This window comes from Pinus tabuliformis, chromosome 3_2 (assembly GCF_031772625.1).
Source record: "Pinus tabuliformis cultivar Carrire ecotype Pingquan chromosome 3_2, CPIR1, whole genome shotgun sequence".
Taxonomy (NCBI): Eukaryota; Viridiplantae; Streptophyta; class Pinopsida; order Pinales; family Pinaceae; genus Pinus; species Pinus tabuliformis.
The window spans coordinates 527,718,038-527,738,974 of record NC_142302.1 but is presented as its reverse complement, the minus strand read 5'-3'; positions in this window follow the sequence as shown (position 1 = coordinate 527,738,974).

Below are 20,937 nucleotides of genomic sequence, written 5' to 3'. Positions count from 1 at the left end.
GGTTCAATTCTCCTTACTCACTAAGGAAAAATCCTCTTCCACTTCCTTGGAAGAGGTCCCATCTCTGGTGTTCCTCCTGATCTCATCTTACATCAAATCCGACCATAGTCGTTCCCAATTTGGCAACTTCTCTCGACCGTTGACAGAGTCCTGATAACTATGCCAACTCTTTAGGAGTCCAAGAAGAGCAAGGCTCACCATATCCTCCTCGATAACCATGATTCCAACACTTCCAAGTTCATCCCTGCATTGAGTGAACTTGGTCAAGTAATTTGGAACTGAGTCACCTGCCTCCATCTTGATTTTTTGAAGTTTATATTTCAGTGCCAACTTCCTTTGGTCACTGCTATTCTGGAAAAAGTCCTTCAATGCTTTCCACTTAGCATGTGGAGTTTCCTTCCCATGGAGACTCAAGATAATGTGGTCTCGAACTCCCTCAAGGATTATCTGCCTCTCCCTTGCCACACACTTTTTCCATTTGGCTAGATTCTGAGCATCCGATGTTGATGGCTTAGGAATGTCCTGATCAATGAATTTCTTCAAGCCATTATACTCCAACATGACCTCCATCCTGTCCTTCCAGACTATATAATTCGAGTTTCCATCCAAGGCATACTCAAGCCGCAAATCGTAGAACACCATCTGTCGATCTTGAAGCATGTATTGTAAATTCGAATTTCACCTGTAACCCAAAACTCAAAATTTTGAAATCTCCTTATGATACTGTTCTCTGCTTCGATACCATGTAGATAATCTTGTAGATTCATAATATCAGGTAATATACTAAAACAAGAGATAAGCATCTAGTTCTACTCTTTATAGCGGAAGCACATAAAGATTGAGAAAAAAAATAATCGACAAATCAATGGCACATAACACAATAAATATCCAGGGAAAGCCACAACTCAAAACCCCACTATCTATATTTCATTAAATCAGAAATCGAAGATGATAATACAATGCTTGTTCTCACAAGAACAATCCCAACACTTAGTAAAATCAATTTCCAACTCACAGGCAAACTCTTGGCCAACACTTAACCAATTCTCCGGCACTCCAAGTCCCTATTTCCTTGCGCAATTCCTATGGCTAATTAGTCCATCTTAAAGGGAAATCAATGCATCCAAAATTGTGCAATCCCTTCTAGGTTCAGTTCCTGATTGCATGCACCATCTATAAAACTCAGAAAATTCTACAACAAATAGTACACTGTCCCTGCACTGCAGTCTCAATCGGGTCTTTCTCAGAATCGATATGCATGAGTTTCTGATGTGGGAATCTTCACCTAACTGGAGTAGCACTAGTTAATGCATTAGTCGACCAACTCACTGTTAACTCACTATTATTTCCTCAAACAATTTGGAACTAATTTAACTAGACTTAACTCAGTAAACTGAGTTAACTAATTAGAACTCATACTTAACTCATCTTGTAACCCTATTATAGGGAGAACATATATATGACTTCAGAAAGACTTCCAACTCGAAATTCCTAATTTAACTAAGTCAACCCACTTTAGTTAACTATTACAAGTTGCTATGAGAATAAAATTCGATTTTAATTCTCAGTTTAATTCAAGGAAAAATTAAATTAGAATTTATGGATTCTATTTTTAACATTTCTTATTGCTATTTTCAACAAATGTCGCTTCTCCAATGATGAACGTAGGTTGCAACAAACTGTACCTCTGGCTTATCAAACCTATGAGCTCCAACAACTTCCACTTTAGCAGCTACATTTGTCCATCAAAGTATTGTACATCGGGCTCCAACTTGGGCACTATCATGCTGCCCTCCAATAGACCATAAGATTCCCAACACCAAAACTAAACATCACGTCCTTTAGATCCGCTCAATCATCATCACCCTAGAGATTTGAATATATGCCCTTTGCTCCGCAATAGAGGATCTATTGCACAAATCTAGGCTCCAATAAACTATTGTAGCATCTACCTACTAGTTAGGGCATCCATCCACCTAGGAAGCCCTTCTGCCTAACTGCCAACATAATTCACAAATAAGCCATTTAATCTGGTCCAAAACTATATCCAACACCTAGCAATAATTCAACCATACAACCTCATGAACATACCTTCATGCTTCACATTTGGGGTTGTTCCTACTGATGTATATTTCGGCCTGGTTAGGGTATGCTACATTCAACTAACAACCCTTAACCTCTACCCATAAATGATCCTAATAGCTGTGACCCTCCTTGTTTAGTGTCCTCCTCTAACTCGTTACCCTTAGGACTGGTCTGCACTCCCTTCTAGCTCTCACGACCCCTTCAAATAGGTAGCAATAGAACTCAGGTCCTCCTGCAATCCACCAAAGAGTTGCTACCTGCACAAACATGGATAGATATGCCACAAAACCTCTCCAAAATAACCCAGAAAATTAGATCTCCTACTCTACCCTGTTGTAAGGTTACTTGGAATCCAAAACAATCACAAGGAGGCTCAAACTAGCCCTCCTCTCCTTCGCTAGAATTTTCCCTAGCCTACGACCCAATCAAAGATATCAAAGAGGTCAAATTACTCATGTTGTACACTTGGATGAAAAAATGACCCTCCATCATCTTGCATTTATACACAATACAAGGGCTCCACCTAATTGCATAAAGAGGGCTTACCAACCTATCATGTGTCTTGTCTAACTTAAGCCTACATGAACCTCATGCTACAAGCCCACATTTTACCATCAAAAATTCATATCTGCACAAGGACAACTCATAATTTTATGATTTTTGTTGCATTGGATTCTTCTTAACGTCCTCTATCATCTCCATTCATCACATGTCCAATGGGCCTCATGGATTCACACCCACATGCTTGGGTGGAAAGCCCCCATCTTGGGTTCAAAGCCCACAATGACCTATTGCAGCGCTCCAACCTCCAAACCCCAAACCATAAGGCTTGGAGTACCTCCCAAGCTACCAAAAATCAACACTCCCTCTTAGTGAGGGGGGTACTTCCAAGACTAGGAAGTAACTCATCAACATCATCGACGACACTAGTCCATCTAGTGTCCATCACTGCAACATACTCTGTAGAATGAACCCTACAATCTCGGCAGTGCCTCTGCCTCATGACATATGAACCCAAAGATCCCAAACATCCATAGTGTTTCTCTCTCTGAAGCTAGACTCCCTCAGCCTACACAATATCCACTGAATCAACCTGTCACTAATATCATGTCCTATAAGGGCAGTCCGAGCTGCAGTTGAACACACAACATCATCCACACTACCCAATCCTATAAGCACTCATCCTCCTGGATCAAACACAACGTGTGAAAATCCCTCCAATATTGGATATGAAACATTATGATATGATGAAGAAGCTAGTCCATCACATGGAGCCATCTCGATCATGTTGATCTCGTCCATGCCAAAGAAACCGTCAAGCTATCCCAACCATCAATGAAAAGTCATAGGAAGTCCATGATCAACAATCTGTACTACAACAAACTGTTATTCCCCAGGCTCATCGCCAATCCACCATAACTCCCAACCAATCTCATCACTAATCTAGTCAAGACCACATCTCCATGTGTTCAGCTGAACCCTTTGTTCCATGATCTAGACTCAACTCCTTCTGAGTTGCTTCGCTGTGCACACTTTGATTCCTTGGCCTTTCAAAGTAGCTCTGACACCATGTTGTTTTTCCACGATCCTGGTGTCTAGGATAGAGTCTTAAATCACTGATGCTACCAAACAAAGAATCACAACAAGTCTACCTTGCACAACTGAATATAAACAATAATAAATATACTAGTGCACAAAATATACATAATTTTGTACAATAACCCAACTTTGTTATATTAATCCAACTGAATAATACAACAATTTAGGGCTTCCGTACTAGGGATAATGACACTCATACATCCATTGATACAAGATATAAAAAACTGGGCCTTGGTGTCAGTCCAGCAACAACCAATCTACCCTCAACAAGATACTTTGACCATCTAGCTGATGCAACACACTATCTTAGCTCCTCTTGGTCGTACCTAGTACCTGCCCGGTCCTTTGGCTACCGATTTTCAACATCTACCTCTATCAATGCTCCAAGTCCATCTGGCCACTGAATCTCGACTATTCAATCTTCTCTCTCGTTGATCGTTCGTCCATCAATGCATCAACACATCGATATTCCTATTGAGTTGTTCACAACTCCATTTGTGAAAAACTCACAACTTCCCACTACTGCTCCTCAGCTACTTAGATACTTCAACCTACTATAGTCTTCCCATGATGCTCCAATGAAAACTAACACAGGGAAGGAGGGATTTCACCTATCACCATCAAATGTCACTTCTCCAATGATGAACATGAATTGCAAAAAACTGCTCCTCTGGCTAATCAGACCTATGAGCTCCAACAACTACCACTCTAGCAACAACTTTTTTCCATCAAAGTGTTGCACACGGGTCTTTAACTTGGGTACTATCACACTGGCCTCCAACAAACCATAAGATGCCTAACACCAAAACCAAACATCTTGTCCGTTAGATATTCTCAATCATCATCACCCTAGAGCACCGGATATCTTCCCTTTGCTCTGTGATAGAGGAGCCATTGAACAAATCTAGGCTCTAATAAACTATTGTAGCATTTTCTCACTGGTTAGGGCATCCATCCACCTAGGAAACCCTTCCTCATGACTACCAATAGACTTCACAAACAACCCATCCAATCTGGTCCAAAACTAGACCCAACACATAATAATAATTCAACCATACAACCTCATGAACATATCTTCATGTTTCACATTTGGGGTTGTTCCTACTGATGTAGATTTCAACTTGTTTAGGGAATGTTACAGTTAGCTAACAACCCTTAACCTTTTCCCATAAATTCTCCTAACAACTGCGACCCTCCTTGTTTAGTGTCCTCCTCTAACTCGTCGCCCTTAGGATTGGTCTGCACTCCCTTCTATCTCTCACGACCCCTTAAAATAGGCACCAAGAAAACTTGGGTCCTTATGGAATCCACCACAGAGCTGCGACCTACACAAACAAGGATATATATGCCACAAAACCTCTCCAAAGCAACCCAAAAAATCAAATCTACTACTTAGCCCTGCTACAAGGTCACTTGGCATCCAAAACAATCACAAGGACGCTCAAACTAGCCCTCCTCTCCTTCACTAGAATTTTCCCTAGCCTATAGCCCAATCAGAGATATCAAAGAGGTTGAATTACTCACTTGTGTTGCACACTTGGAAAAATGACCCTCGATCACCTTCTATTTATACATAATACAAGGGCTCCACCGAATTGCACAAAGAAGGATTTCTAGCTTGTCATGTGTCTTGTCCAACTCAAGCCTACATGAACCTCATGCCACAATCCCACACTTTACCTTCAAAAATTCATATCTCCACAAGGACAACTTGGAATTTGATGAGTTTCATTGCGTTGGGTTCTTCTCAACGTCCTCTATCATCTCCATCCATTGCATGTTCAATAGGCCTCATGGATTCACACCCACATGGTTGGGTTCCAAGCCCACAATGCTCTATTGTGGCGCTCCAACCTCCAAACCCCAAACCCTAGGACTTGGAGTACCTCCCAAGCTACCAAAAATCAACATCATGGATACTACATATGGAGCAATTCTTTGATTTACATGATGCGCTGCACACACAAATGGTATGAATTTCACCTTTATATTTAGAACAAAATCAATTTGTGTGGTATTGATGGTTATTTTCTTGTAAATTAGTTGTCACTTGTGACAATTTTTGCAGAATAATTGGTAGCACATTATGAGGATACAAAGAGAAATACCTTCTTTAGCCAATTGATAAATCTCAAGCAAAAGTGTTCCATGGAAGAGCACATTGAGGACTTCCAAAGATAGAATATCAATGTAAATGATATTCGAAAGGAGCATATGATTGATGTCTTGATAAGGAATTTAAAGGCTAACATCCAACATGAGGTTTTCCTTTGGAAACCTATTTCATTGGAGAAAGCATTCAATGTGGCAGGAACTACCACTCCTTAAACTCTCAAGATAGAAGGATATATCAAGAAAAAAAAGGGTAATAATGTTGATCGATTCTGGTAGTACCCATAATTTTATTCATTGTAAGATAGCCAAGGAATTGAATTGCTTTCTATATCTAACATCAAAGTGTCAAGTTATGGTTTCTAATGGTGATCCGAACTTAAACAAGAACGCACCAACTTACAGATATAATCATAAACACAGAGATGCAGCAGAAAAACACTTCATTTCATTAATAGAAAAAAATATTGAACTATGCTTACAAATAGAATGGAAATAATATAGCTCGAGCGATGGTAGCTTATCTATGAGAAGAGATGTGGTAGATGCATGCCTCTAAACTATGTTACAATGAGTCTCAAGGGCCTATTTATTATTGGAAAACATGAGAAAACCCTAAACAACCAAAACCCTAACCCTAGGAGATGTAACACCAAGAGTTTGTGGGCCCTGTTGGGGTTAGTTGGGCAGTTAACTTCCTGGGTCGTAACTTGGTCATATTATCTCTGTTTGGCGCATACGATACATTTTTGGAAAGGTCTCTCTGAGTACTATAGGTTTTACCATAAGTTCCTTCCCACAACTATGAGCCTGTCACGGACCCCAAAAAAATGTTGTTTAGGGGTTCAAAATTGCTCCGAAAGTTCAGGACCCAAAAAAATGCTAAAAATAGTAAATGATGAAATGAACAAGGAAACAAATGAAACTGAATGGGGGGTCTAGGTGGAATAGGCAGGTGGCCACCAATATCCACCTAGATCATTCCTCCCCCCTTAGGAAGTAATGGTCCCCATTGCGTGTAGAGCCTCCATGAGGTGAGGACATTTTTGTTGAACCTGGTCCTTGGTGAACCACTTTCCCTGGTGAAGGTGTTGGTATGATTTGACAACTCAATATAGATATATCCTCTATTGGCAAGTGTTCTTGATCTATGTGTCCATGATTTGATCAGTTGTGGCATGTTCCAAGCAGTCCGGGTTGAGCTCTGTTGGTGTGAGCTGTTCTGCAAAGTCAGATGTGTCCAACAATGGAGGAAAGTATGGCCGAATGCGATCTACATTGAACACTGGGTGAAAACCAAGGAACGGTGGGATACTAAGCTCGAAGGCATTGTCACCAACGGTATTGGTGATGGTGTATGGCCCATATCGGAGTGGGCGAAGCTTGCGATGGGGTCCAACAAGGCGCTCCTTCTGCAAATGTAATCAAACTTTGTTTCCCTCCTGGAACTTGTGTGACACCTGATGCTGATCATGGCACTGCTGGTACTTAGCATTGGCTTTGTCCAATATATTATGGACCTGCTGATGGATGTGTTGAATGCGTTCAATGAAGTTGTTAACCCTTTCAACTTCGGATTGAACGTGAGTCGAATCTCCCTGAGTGGATGCAAATGGTATGGCCACATTAATGGGGCATAATGGCTGAAATCCCAACCCTACCTGAAAGGGGGTGTGGCTTGTTGAGCTGTGGAGAGCTCTGTTGTAGCTGTGTTGGACATAGGGGATACTTTCATCCCACGTGCGTGGATGCTTTGAGTTGTGCATGCACAAAATGTGTACGATCATCCTGTTAAAAACCTCTGTTTGGCCATCTGTTTGGGGATGGAAAGCCGTGGACTTAGTAAGTTTTGTATCTAGCATCGACCAGATACTTGACCAAAATGCAATTAGGAATTTGCTGTCCCAATTTGAGATAATGGACTTTGGGATCCCAAAGTGTACCCATACTCGCTCAAAGAAGAGCTTAGCAGTGGCCTCTGCTGTGATACTCTTCTTGTAGGCCGCCATGATGGCCATCTTAGAGAATTTATCGACGATCACGAATATGGAATCGTTGCCAGCTTAGTAGAAGGAAGGCCCGACATGTAATCCATGGAGACAGATTCCCAAGGTTGGCTAGGAGTATGTAGAGGAGTATACAGGCCTTGCTTCTTGATGGTTGGTTTGGCAATGGCGCAGGCGGTGCAGGATCTAATGTACTTCCCAACATCTTGACGAAGTTTCGGCCAATAAAAATACTTTTGCAATACCGCCATTGTTTCCTCTACTCTGAAATGTCCAATGAACCGACTGTAGTACGCCTCCCAAATCATCTTGGCATGCTCACTTGAAGGAACACATATGTGTCCTAGGTGGCATAACAGAGCATCCTGAAGGTGAAAATTTGGAACTTGCTTCCCTTCCAGAAGTGTCTGGTATATGCTATGGAATTCTAGATCGCTCTTGTAAATATGCAACCACCCCAATGTTTCGTGCCCATAGGAGTCGAGCACAATGATCAGCGCCATGACTAGTGGTCAGCTGAGGCAATCAACGACATTATTGGTGCTTCCCTTCTTATACTTAATGTTCAAATGGAACTATTGGAAATAGGTGGACCATTTCTAATGGCGATCGTTCTGCAACTTCCCTTGTGTCTGTATGAACTGTAGAGGTTAGTGGTCTATGTGGAAGATCATTTCCTTCCCTAGAATGTAATGCTTCCATTGACGACATACCTGCACAATGGAATACATTTCTTTATCGTAAGTGGGGTACTTTCAGACTGTGTCTGAAAGTGTCTCACTGTGGTAAGCCAATGGATGCCTAATGCTGAGTAAGAATCACACCAATAGCATAGTTAAAAGCATCTATCTCAATCTCTAAGGGTTGCTGCAGGTCCGGTAATGTGAGCATTGGTGTAGAACAGAGGCGATTCTTCAACTCGGAGAATGCTTTTTGTTGGGTTTCCGACCAAAAAACTTTTCTTTCACTTCGCCCTTAATGACTTGACTTAAAGGCCAAGTTATATGAGAGAACCCCAACACGAACCTACAATAGAAATTGGCAAGACCAAAAAAGTTGCGGAGCTCTGTTAGAGTGGCTTGGGCTGGCCAATCCTGAATGACTTGTATATTGGATGGGTCCACATGTACACCTTGCTCCTCAATGATGTAACCCAGATATTGAACCTGCGTTAGGTGAAAAGTTCATTTCTCCAAGTTAGCACACAACTTGTGTTGGCGCAGGGTTTGAAGGACCCGTTGAATATGGTGGAGGTGCTCTTCCCAACTTTGGCACAAGATCATGATGTCATCTAAATACACCACCATAAATGCATTGGTGAAGGGTTACAAGATGTCGTCCATAAGTCTCATGAAGGTTGCAGGGGCGTTCGTCAATCCAAACGACATGAACAACCATTCAAAAAGGCCCTCCTTGGATTTGAAGGAAGACTTCCACACATTAGAGAGTTCGATAGGCACCTGGTGATAACCTGACTTCAAGTCAATCTTGTTGAAATATTTGGCCCCCTTGAGCTGGTCCAGAAGGTCATCAATCTGCGGGATTGGGTACTTATTCCAGACAGTGATCTTGTTCAGATCTTAATAGTCAATACAGAGTCTCCAGGTCCCATCCTTCTTCTATACCAACACAATCATGCTCCCACAAGGTGATGATCTTGGCCTGATGTGCCCTTTCTACAATAGTTCTTGAATCTCTCTCTTGATCTCATCGTTCTCTAGAATATAGCATCGATAGATCAGTCTGTTGGGAAATGGCGCACCCAGGGTCAGATTAATGGGGTGCTTGACCTGAAAGTGCAGAGGTATCCCTGTGGGTGAGGCGAAAATATCCCTATACTCCTCCATGACCTTGTCCATCTGCTGCTGCTGTGTAGAGGAGCCTTGCCTAGAAGCAGTGGCCACAACCTTCTTTTTTCCATGGGGGCGAATCATAAGGAAAACAAATTTCCTAGTCTGGGAAATGATCTTACTGTATTTCATTGCAGTGATCAAAGAGATGGCGGTAGGCGGGGCTACCTCCGATATCCTGTACAACTTATTAACCAAATTAATAATCACAGAGCGAGGTCTAGACTCATATTCAACATGTTGCTTCCACAAGTATGGTTGTCCTAACAATAAATCACAAACTTCAAGAGGAGCAACGTCACACAATACCTCATCCGTGAAGGGCTTGATGTTGTAGGGAAGGCAGCACTGCTGGTTGACATGAAGATCTCGTCCTTGGTGAAGCCACCTGATGGTGTACGACTGTGGATGTGCTATAGTATTTAGGTGTAGTCGCTTCACGACCTCTACTGAAATGAGGTTCTTTTGGCTCCCGCTGTCGACAATGAACTGCAGCGGAGAACCCTTCACCCACATCTGTGAGTGGAAGAGGCGTTCCCCCTCCTCTGGATCTTCATGCTCAATCTTCTGGATCTTAGTGGTGGCCACGGTTGCACTAGGCTTTGCATCAACGATCTACTTCCCTTTTTCAGTTCCCTTATCGGGTTCTGATTTAGAGTCAAAACCTGCGTCTGATTCAGAAGCCTTTAGCTCGGCCACCAGTGACTGCTTAGCCCAACACTTACTTGTATTGTGAGTGGATCTCTTATGGAACTCACACCATTTTCCCGTGTCCTTCTTCGTCTTTAGGGTGTTAATATTTGCTTGCGGCTTCAATGGGCTGTCCTAGGTAGCGCCGCCTTGGCTTGGTCCTTTGTTCTGTGGTTTGGAGACACCTTTTCCTTGCTTTGGATTTGTAGATCCAAAGTCCTGCTTCTTCTGTTTAAACTTCTGCTTAATCTTGACAACGTACTGATATGCCGTGCTGAGTGAGGAAATGTACTGGAACTCCATCTCGTCCTGGATATACTTCTGTAGACAACTGCGATACTTGAGCACCAAGTGGCACTCATTATCCTTGATACCCAGCTTCGTGCGAAGGGTATGGAAAGTATTTGTGAACTTTGGCACATCTTAGTCCCTTCCATGTCATATCATGGTCCACTTTATGTATTTGTCTTCATAGCTCCCGATAGGGTAATATTGTTCCTTGATGGTGTATCGGAAAGAATTCCAAGTGGGTGTAGATAAAAATAGCGAGGGTTCACTCTCGTCCTTTTGTTCATAGTAGGTTTCCCACCAATCCTTTACATGTGGGGCGACTTTAAGAAGTGCAAAAGTAATATTTTCCCGATTGGAAAAGTCATGAACTGAAAAATATCCTTCCAATAGATTTAACCATTTATCTAAGACATATGCATCTGTCAGGCCTTTGAATATGGGAATATCGAAATTAACTTGTACCTTAAAAGTAGTGGCACCTCCAGATTGTCTATTAGATGAATATGCATCGCCTGTGGGTAGTCGTCAAAGGATCTGGGCAAATTTATCCATCACGACATCTCTCTGTCACTTGAGGGCTTCCTCGAGCAACATTTTGAAAGGATCTCCTACCCCCTCATCTTTCTTTTCTTCCGCCATGGGAGGTCGTCGAGTTTTGTGAAGATGATCTTGAAATGGTTCAACCAGATTAAGCCCTGACTCCTTATACCCTGACCTCGTTGGGGACATGCAAAGAAAAACAGAGAAAAAACAGACCGCTCTGATACCACTGATCCAAATTTAAACAGGAATGCAACAACTTACAAATATAATCATAAACACAGAGATGCAATAGAAAAAAACTTCATTTCATTAATTAAAAAATATACTAAACTATGCTTACAAATAGAATGGAAATAAGATAGCTTAGGCGATGGTAGATTATCTCTGAGAAGAGATGTGGTGACTACATCCCTCTGAACTGTGTTACAATGAGGCTGAAGGACCTATTTATTATTGGAAAACATGAGAAAACCCTAAGAAACCAAAACCCTAACCCCAGGAGATGTAACACCAAGAGTTTGTGGGCCCCATTGGGGTTAGTTAGGAAACCAACTTCCCACGGTCGTAACTTGGTCATATTATCTTTGTTTGGCACGTACATTACCTTGTTGGAAAGGTCTCTCTGAGTACTATAGGTTTTGCCAAAGGCCCTTGCCTACAGTTATGGGCCTGCCGCGAACCCCCAAAAAAAGTCATTTAGGGGGTCAAAACTGCTCCGAAAGTTCAGGACCCGAAAAAACTGCTAAAAATAGTAAATGCTGAAATGAATAAGGAAACAAATGAAACTGACTGGGGGGTCTAGGTGTAATAGACGGGTGGCCACCAATATCCAGCTGGATCAAATGGAGGAACTATAAATTTCTCAGGGAAGATACATAATATAAATCTAACCATGGGGGAATATGTATTGAATAGTCCAATGATTTCCATTCCAATGGGTGGGGCTGATGTTGTATTAGGAATCCAATGGTTACAATCTTTGGTGACGACAACTTTTAGTTTTCAAGAACTTTTCTTGAAATTTTCCTGGGAAGGAAAATAAATTGAATTAAGGGGCATCACAGAGAAACATGGGAAGACAATCATCTCTAATGGTATGACAAAGCTTTTGAAGAAATAACAACGAGGCATAATTGCACAATTATGCTCACTGGATGTCCAAACATCGAAATACAGTTTCTCTAGATCTACAAAGAATCTTGGATAATCATTCCAAGGTATTTGAGACTATTAAAGGCTTCCCACATATTCATGATCATGATCATGCTATTCACTTGATTCCAGGAAGCGTTCCTCCAAACATCAGACCTTACAGATATTCCTATGCCCAAAAGAGTGAAATTGAACGTATGAATGCATAAATGGTAGAGGTAGGTATAATTCAACCTAGCCAAAGTTCTTTCTTTGCTCCAGTAGTATTTGTACACAAAAAGGATGGATAATGGCGCATGATTCTGGATTATAGGGAGCTCAACAAGCTCACTATTAAAGATAAATTTCCCATTCATGTCATTGATGAATTGTTGGATGAATTATATGTAGCAATTTACTTCACCAAGATGGATCTTCGTTCAGGATATCATCAAATTAGATTGAAGACTGAAGACATTCTTAAAACAACATTCAAAACTCATGAGGGTCATTATGAATTTTTGGTCATGCCTTTTGGCCTTACTAATGCACCTTCCATAAGGATGATGACGACGATGGCAGTGATATCTCTCGGAACCAGAACTAGAGTGAAATCCATAAGTACTATCCCTCCTATTAGGCGTATCCAAAGATCTCCCACCTTTGACTGTATCATCTCTCTCCCACCTATATCCTATTCAAGACTTGCTACCATATGCTCCATTAGTCTTCTCCTTCTATCCATAACTGATCCCCATCTGTCCCTGCTTTTGCAAATTTGAAATACTTTCAAGGATGACTGCATTAACTTCCACTTTCTTTTCTTAAGCTCTGGCAAGCCTTTCTTGTGCCTAAATCAACTTGTTATTATCTGCTTTGTAACTTCTGATCTCTGTCCTCAAAATCCTCATTGTATTTTCCATATCAAGAGAATACTCTTCTCCTTGCTGCTCAACTGACCTTTCCCATTCCACTGAATTCACATCAGACCTATAAGGGGAATCATGTGAATTGTAGTCCACCATTCTTCTCTTCATTTCTGATATTCTATTTCCTGCAAACATACGATGTTAGATAAACCAAATAGAGACATAATCAAAATCACACCTCAATGTATTTCAGGGGAGGCTATCACATTTGCACAAATCAATCCAGATTAGCACGCCATATATACATCACATGCATACCAATTTATACATACATGTCATGACCATAACAAGAAGTAACCTAAATGCATGCATGATGAACATATAAATAACTGACATGCATGCATAACAATATGCATTTAGCCCATCTAGTTCAAGTGTTTGAACCTGGAAGCTCTGATACCACTCTGTAACGCCTCCTCCCACATTTACCCACTTTTACAAGATCTCTAGGGTAAACATGAGTTGAGTGTCACTGTGATATGAACCGGCCTCCAAGTTCTAGTTATGGAAGTGGGGCCTACAATTCAAAAGCTTACTTCCATTCCTCAGGGACTACAAATCACTCAGGAGCTTGACAACCACCCCAGGTGATCAATCCCTGAGCTAGAACTCATTTTCACAAGATTAACTCCCCAACTGCACCCATAACACAACATCCATGCGGTTGGGAGGCTATAACCGCACCCATATGCTTGTCTCCATGTGGTTATGACCCAAAATCCCTAGTTCTGTGCTAGCAGTTACGAAATTTGTGCCAGTTTTTTAGGTTAACCTCTAGACCACTACCCAAAACTGCCTATAACTTTCTATAATCATAACTAAGATGATAACAATGATGAGAAATCAATACTTGAGCAAGATCTTGACCAAAACATGCCTAATGCATGATAAACATTTCATCAAACATATAATAAACAAAGAAGCTACAAGTCATGAATGCATATCTGATCATAGACTTCTAATCTTCATCCGAGAATCACCAAGAAGGCTCTATGCCCTCTCTAGCTAACAACAATAACACTTGTTAGCCCATGCATTAATCAACCATCCAATAACTTGTAAAATCATGAACACGAGCCATAGTGAGAACACATCATATAATCATGCATATAACCAACATATAACCATAATATAAACCATTACAAATCGGCCATAAGATCACCATAATAATTAGTACAAGTACTCGTAGATCACAATAGGAAAATAACTCATATCAACATATGAAAATGCCAACCAAGTTAGGGACTTCAATGTACCACCCGACCATAGATTGGGCAGAACCAAACCTCTCCTTCATCCAATCACCTCTGCATCATATTCCAAGCATGAACGTGAGATCATAAGGGTCAGACCAAAATAGAACCAATCAGGGATTCCCGAGGCCAAACCACCTCAACCCTCAACCACAATAATTTTATCTAACCAGTCCAGAAATCACTAACATCAACCACATTGGTCTCTTCCCAAGCTGTCCAGGGCTCTAGTGAGTCTTATCTCAATCCGCAACCTCTAGGGACCCAATTTGTTATAGGACTCTAGAGAACTACCATCTCAACCCACATCCTCTAGGGACCTAAGTTGTTCCACGGCTCCAAAGATTCTCTCCCAACCCACAACCATTGTGAACCTGAGAACCAATCAAAAAATCCAAATGGGGAACCCACTACATCATTACTATCTAGGAAATGGAAAGGCAAGGTTGAAACCACTGTCAATCTAGGAAAATCTCCATGCTAATGACAATAAATGACCATGGAACCACATGCATATACCATGCATCCAAAACCAACAAGGAAATCACACATGCAACCTATTACCTGCAAAGTATCCCCACTGTAGCTGCTGATCCAATCTTCTCTTCTGCTGCCCACCAATTCCTTGCTTGTGTTTCGCTTACTTTCTCCAAATCCAAGTGAATGCTAGAGTGCTCCAAGAATGTTCTAAGTGTGCAAGAGCATACGAGAGCAAAGCTAAAACTGACAAAAAGTTGTGAAATTTTATTTATTTATTTATTTTATCACCGAGGTCACATTTTCTTTCATTTTCTCTCTAATTTCCCTTGCATGCATATGTGTGTCTCTTTACCTTCCTTTTCTCATATTTTCCTTATTTTTCATAATTAAATGCCATTTATTGCCTCTTTTCCTTTGCCAATTTCCATAGCCATTAATAAACCACAAGTGATGCACACTATAATGTTTGCCCACCATTCAACTTGGAATACATGTCCCATGACCTTGATCTTATTTTATTTACAAGGAAAATCAACCAGGGGCTGTTACACATCATCATTGCAGTTATGGGGATATAGTTTCCTTCTCCCGGCTTAAAACTATTACATTGATATCATTTGACTAATGTACATACACAAATAAAAATTCCTTATGTATGTTCATCTCAAAATAATCTAAGACATTTTAAAAATGGGTCCATCTTTGAAAACCACAATCAAGGATATCATCAATTTCTTTAGGGTTTTTTATACAATTTCAATTTTTTTTTTTTATGGATTCTTTAGTTGTTGTTGCATCTTAATTTTTAAATAAATGGTATTACTTTCAATGCTTATTTTATCTTGGTTCTATTGTTTCATTCTCTATTGTTTCCTTTTTTTGAATCATATTTCCTTATGCATATAATATTGAGTAGGTAATATGAAAAGCGATACAAAGAATTACCTATATTTGCATCAATTGGTTGAATTGGATAATCTTCTTCTTGTTGTTCTCTCAATCTTGCTCATATTTTCCTCATCCTTTCTCTAACAATTTCTTGAGCTTTCTCTTGGTTTGACACTTAAACCCCTTTTCAAGAATGAATCCTCCAATTTCCCATGTTTTTTTGTCAATATTTGTGTAATTTCTGTGTTTTGTGTTATTTTTCCTTGAACGAACAATTTGTGTTATTTTTCTAAAATCGAACGTTTGACCATGTGCTATTTTATTTTTTTGGTGAAAGAAGGAGCTCAATCGAGCAATAGGTCTATTCAGCTCCCAACTTTGTAACAATGTCAATCAATACCATTAATGCTTGTTTGTTGGTATTGGTGGGTGGTTTATGATTAGAAGGGCTTGATCGAGCCCTTCTTTAACCCTATTAGAAGCTTGATCAAGGGTTTGTTAAACCCTTATTCAAGTTATTTCAAATTTTACCTAAAGTGCTCGATTGAGCTTTTTAAGTGCTCAATCAGGGTATTGAGGGCCCTAAAAAATAGAGTTTTAGCTCCCCTTCTATAGATTTCTCTGCAACACCATCTTGTAGCATGATGAACTTAAGGTAATATTTGTCCTTAGGTGGTGGAGTTGATCACATTGGATTCGTGAAGGAATCCTCTATCCAATAGAATATGAGTTTTGACATTTTCGAATTCATATGATATTTTTTTTTATCTAAATTCTTTCAAACCTTATGCTTGATTTTTTTTTTTTTTTTTTTTTATTTTTTTTTTATTTAATTTATTTATTTATTTATTTTTATTTTTTTTCGGATAGTTTATGACATAAAATATATAAAACAATTTTTTTTTTCAAAAAAGTGCGTCATCTTCATTTACTAGTCCCCTTCAGAAAGGGTACTTTAAATAGTAGAAAAAAATCATGTAGGGACAAGTGTTTGAAAAATGCAATTCAAATATTAATGTGTGAACTTCGAAAAATAATAAAAAATATTATTTTGCATTAAAAATAAAGTTTCAATATGCATTAAATCATATATTTTATATTAAGCTATTTTGCACGCATACCTATTAAGATGCGGAAATTAATAGATTAAATAACATTAATATATATTTTTAAAAATATCATTAGGACAAAAATATAATTCTCCACAAATTGTCTTTTTACTTCAAATTAAAATTCACTATGTTTATATGAATTTTGAGAACTTCAATTTCATAAAAGTGTAAAATTTTGAAATTCCATCACCACATTTAACCCAAAAATATAAACCATCTTCATGATTCCACCTTTAAAAATAATTATATATATAAATTTAACACTAAAATTTTATAAAACACTTGAATCATAAAATTTTTATAACTCAAATTTATAATTCCAACATATCAAAACCTATAACAATTAAAATACTACTATTAAAAAACCTAGATTTACATTGTATATGATACATGAAAACTAGATTTACACTACATACATGTATCACTGAGTAAAGCATTTACCACTTATAATTTGCGAATGCATCTTTTACCATAATTCAACGTTGATGACAATGTTTTAAAACCTCTTAGAGTGGCAGTGCCCAGTGAAAATTGACTTCGATGAAAATATTTTAAGTTCTGATCTTAGAATGGTAGTGCCGAGTCTCGTACAAAGAAACACTGCCAACAAATTAGTCGGAAAGTCCAAGGTAGTTTATAAATTGTGTATAAAAGTTGATGGAGCCGAAGAAAGAAAGAAGGAAATTATTTTAATGTCTAGGAAGTTAAAGATAGTTTGTGAGACATATTGCTTCATTTGCTTGATGTATTCGGCCTTTTTTTATATGAAGCTTCAAAATAAATGCTCCGAGCTTCCCGACAAACTCCTAGCTAAATAAATCTATTTTATTGGTTCAAATAAGTTCAACATGTTAAATTCAAGTATTAAATTCAAAGGATTTTGACTTTTACAAAGAATCAAATAATTCGAATACTAAAAATCTTATTGAAAAAAAATATAGTAGACCAGGGATCACCTCAAATGAGTGTTCTTTAACATTGATCTTCCCCTCTATTTATTATATAGGTTTGGAAAATGCTACATATCTTTAAGGAATCCAATTAATTCATGATTACAACTAGTTATAATAGAGAGATATTTGGAAAGAGCTATATTGTTAAGGAATCCAATTAATTTATGATTACAACTAGTTACAATGGAGAGATATTTAGAAAATTCTAGATATGGTTAAGGAATCCAATTAATTCATGATTAAAATTAATAATTAAAATTAGTTACAATAGAGTTATTTAAAACAAAACACCCAAGCGAAGATAATCATAATAGAAATAGCATGTCCAATTACATGCACTAAATATAAAATTTGAAAATAGCTATGATATGGGTTCAGACATGCAATAACTCATAAAAGAATTTGGAGTCCTTATTTAAAAAAAAACCATAATAATATTCAACCCTTGAAAACAAAAATTGAATTAGAGCTGAAATATCTTTCAAGGTCTTTAAATGCTAAATTTAAGAAATAAATGAATCATATCGACCACTCTAACAAAGAATGGAAAATAATACAACCCTAGAAAGTATAGAACCTTTTAGCTAAAAGACAAAAACTAGCGACCACTCTAACAAAGAATGGAAAATAATACAAGCCCAGAAAGTATAGAACCTTTTAGCTAAAAGACAAAAACTATATTTCCTTAATAAACCAGAAACAAACTAGAAAAAAATACTTGATGAATTTCCTCGGTGTGGGCGTGTGTGATGAATTTCCCGCTCCGCCTCTAAGATGCCACACAAACAATTCCATGGAACCCTAAAATATAGTGAGCAATTCGAATCATTGTCCGACACTATATGTTTTCCATAGAATCCATCTTCATACCCACTATCAATCAAGCATCTAACCAAAAAAATATTAATGAAAATAATTCAGGATCTTCTTGATTTAGAACCAATATTAATGGATTTTTTTTTAGTATTTATCGTTCAAGCATTTGACCATACAATTGTTAATGGAAATAGCTTAAACAATCTACATGATTTACAATCTACGGTTCAATGATTACCTTGTAAAGGCTTTCAAAGCACCCGATTTGATGAATAACTTAAAATGGTGGCTTGATGGAAGTCAACAATGCCAAATAAATTGTTACAGAGATTTGCCAAATAGTTACAGATTGTTGGTGTTTACCTATTCAGAAACAAGGATCTCCACTCTCCACACATCTTATTAATGTGATTCTTTTCAAAAGGGAAAAAAATTGTATTTTTATTTTAAAAAGGAACAAAATTATATGGTGCATATGCTTATAGCATTTCAGTGTGAGTAGCTTTTGGGTTTAGTAAAAGAAAAAACTAAAACTTAAAAATATAAAGGGGAAGATTAAGTAATGTGAAAATCACTTATCTTTCTTTTTTTTCCTTTATTTTTTCTGAACCTTCTACCATTCCCCTGAGTTGGATCCAACTGGTACCACAACCATTTCACTCACAATTATCTCACATGGTTTTTCTTTGTCTAAATGTAAGCTTTCTAAGACATGAACTCATTTTTTGCCCACCATCCCATCTTCCTTGTGTGCCACTTTTGTCTGTTGTTTAGATTTCATAGATTGCTGTTGACTGTGCCTAGTTTTGCTTATGGGTTGTATTTCCATTCTAAGGCTAAGTACCCCCTTCTTCTTAGTTTGGAGGGTTATCTATGATTTCCCCTTCTTCCTCCATTAGGTAGGGATTAGGATACTACCTGTTAGCCTCCTATTGCAATAGGTGTTCATATTTCATGATTGACAGTTGAAAGTGCCAAATATGTCATCTTTTCATGCTGCAAGGTTCCATATTTCCAGAAAGAGGCCATGAAAGTGTGCCAGTCTAAATGCCACTGCTGTATTCCAAATTTTGATGAGTTAATCCATTTTGATGACTTTTTCAGTTAAGGGAAGTCCAAACAGCTTAATCTTGGCTTCCCTAGGTTTCAATTTCTTGTTGTAGAATATAGAGAATGAATATATGTCCAAATAGCTTAATCTTGGCAGATTTGTAGATAGGTAGAGAAACAAGGGTGCTTAACAACTTAATCTAAGCCCCTGGACGATATAAGGGTACGTTTAGATAGGAGGGCAGTCAAAAGAAAAAGGATAATCAGGGTCTGCAAGTCCAAGTGCACCCATGCAAAAAGAAGAAAAAATGCTAGGTAAGTAGGCTGGGTAAGTAGTTTTGTGGTTGCAGAATCAAGCTATGTGATCCATTTCATGTTTTTTTAATGTTATATCTATTCAGATCACAAGTATAAGGCAATTTCCCTTTCGAGGAGCTCAAGCGAGGCATTTCTTCTAAGTCTCCAAATCTCTCACTAACATCCCCTTGAGGACCTTGGGATCTGCCCAACCAGTCCTGTTATCACTTCATTTTTGTAAAATACCAAGTCAAGCTTTGACTTTCTGCAGTGAAAAGAAGCCACATTTCTTGTGTAAAAATCATGTCTCCACAGTCCATTCACTTCCTATGTCTAAGTTTCAGCTCACAAAACTTAGCCTCTCCCCTACACTTCACCTCACAAATTCATATTAACTCTTAACTCTACTATCTAGCTCCCTAGATCATTTCCTTATCCCCTATTATATAAAAAACTATATAAAATCCCAAAATATTACATATCCCACCCTATAGCACTATAGCTATGTACATACAGTTCTGGGAAATAATAGTCCACCTGGGACTATTATGAACCCATCCGTGTCATAACTCTGGGATTGGTCTAAACCTCTGGTTAGGCCAATAACCTATATCCACCCCTTTACCCTTAAAACCTCACTATCCTACCTTTCGCGCACATAAAACCCCCAAACTTCGCATTAACCTAAGGTTTTCAACCCTCGTCGCGCATTTTTGATTAAATAATACGGGCGGGTCCCGTCCCTAACCTCCTGCTACCTCACCTACCCCGCCAGCCGTCCGATGGCCAGCACCCCAGATCAACGGTGGGCGGGTGTTTTCATATACCGATCCGCCAGAGGTTAACGTCCGG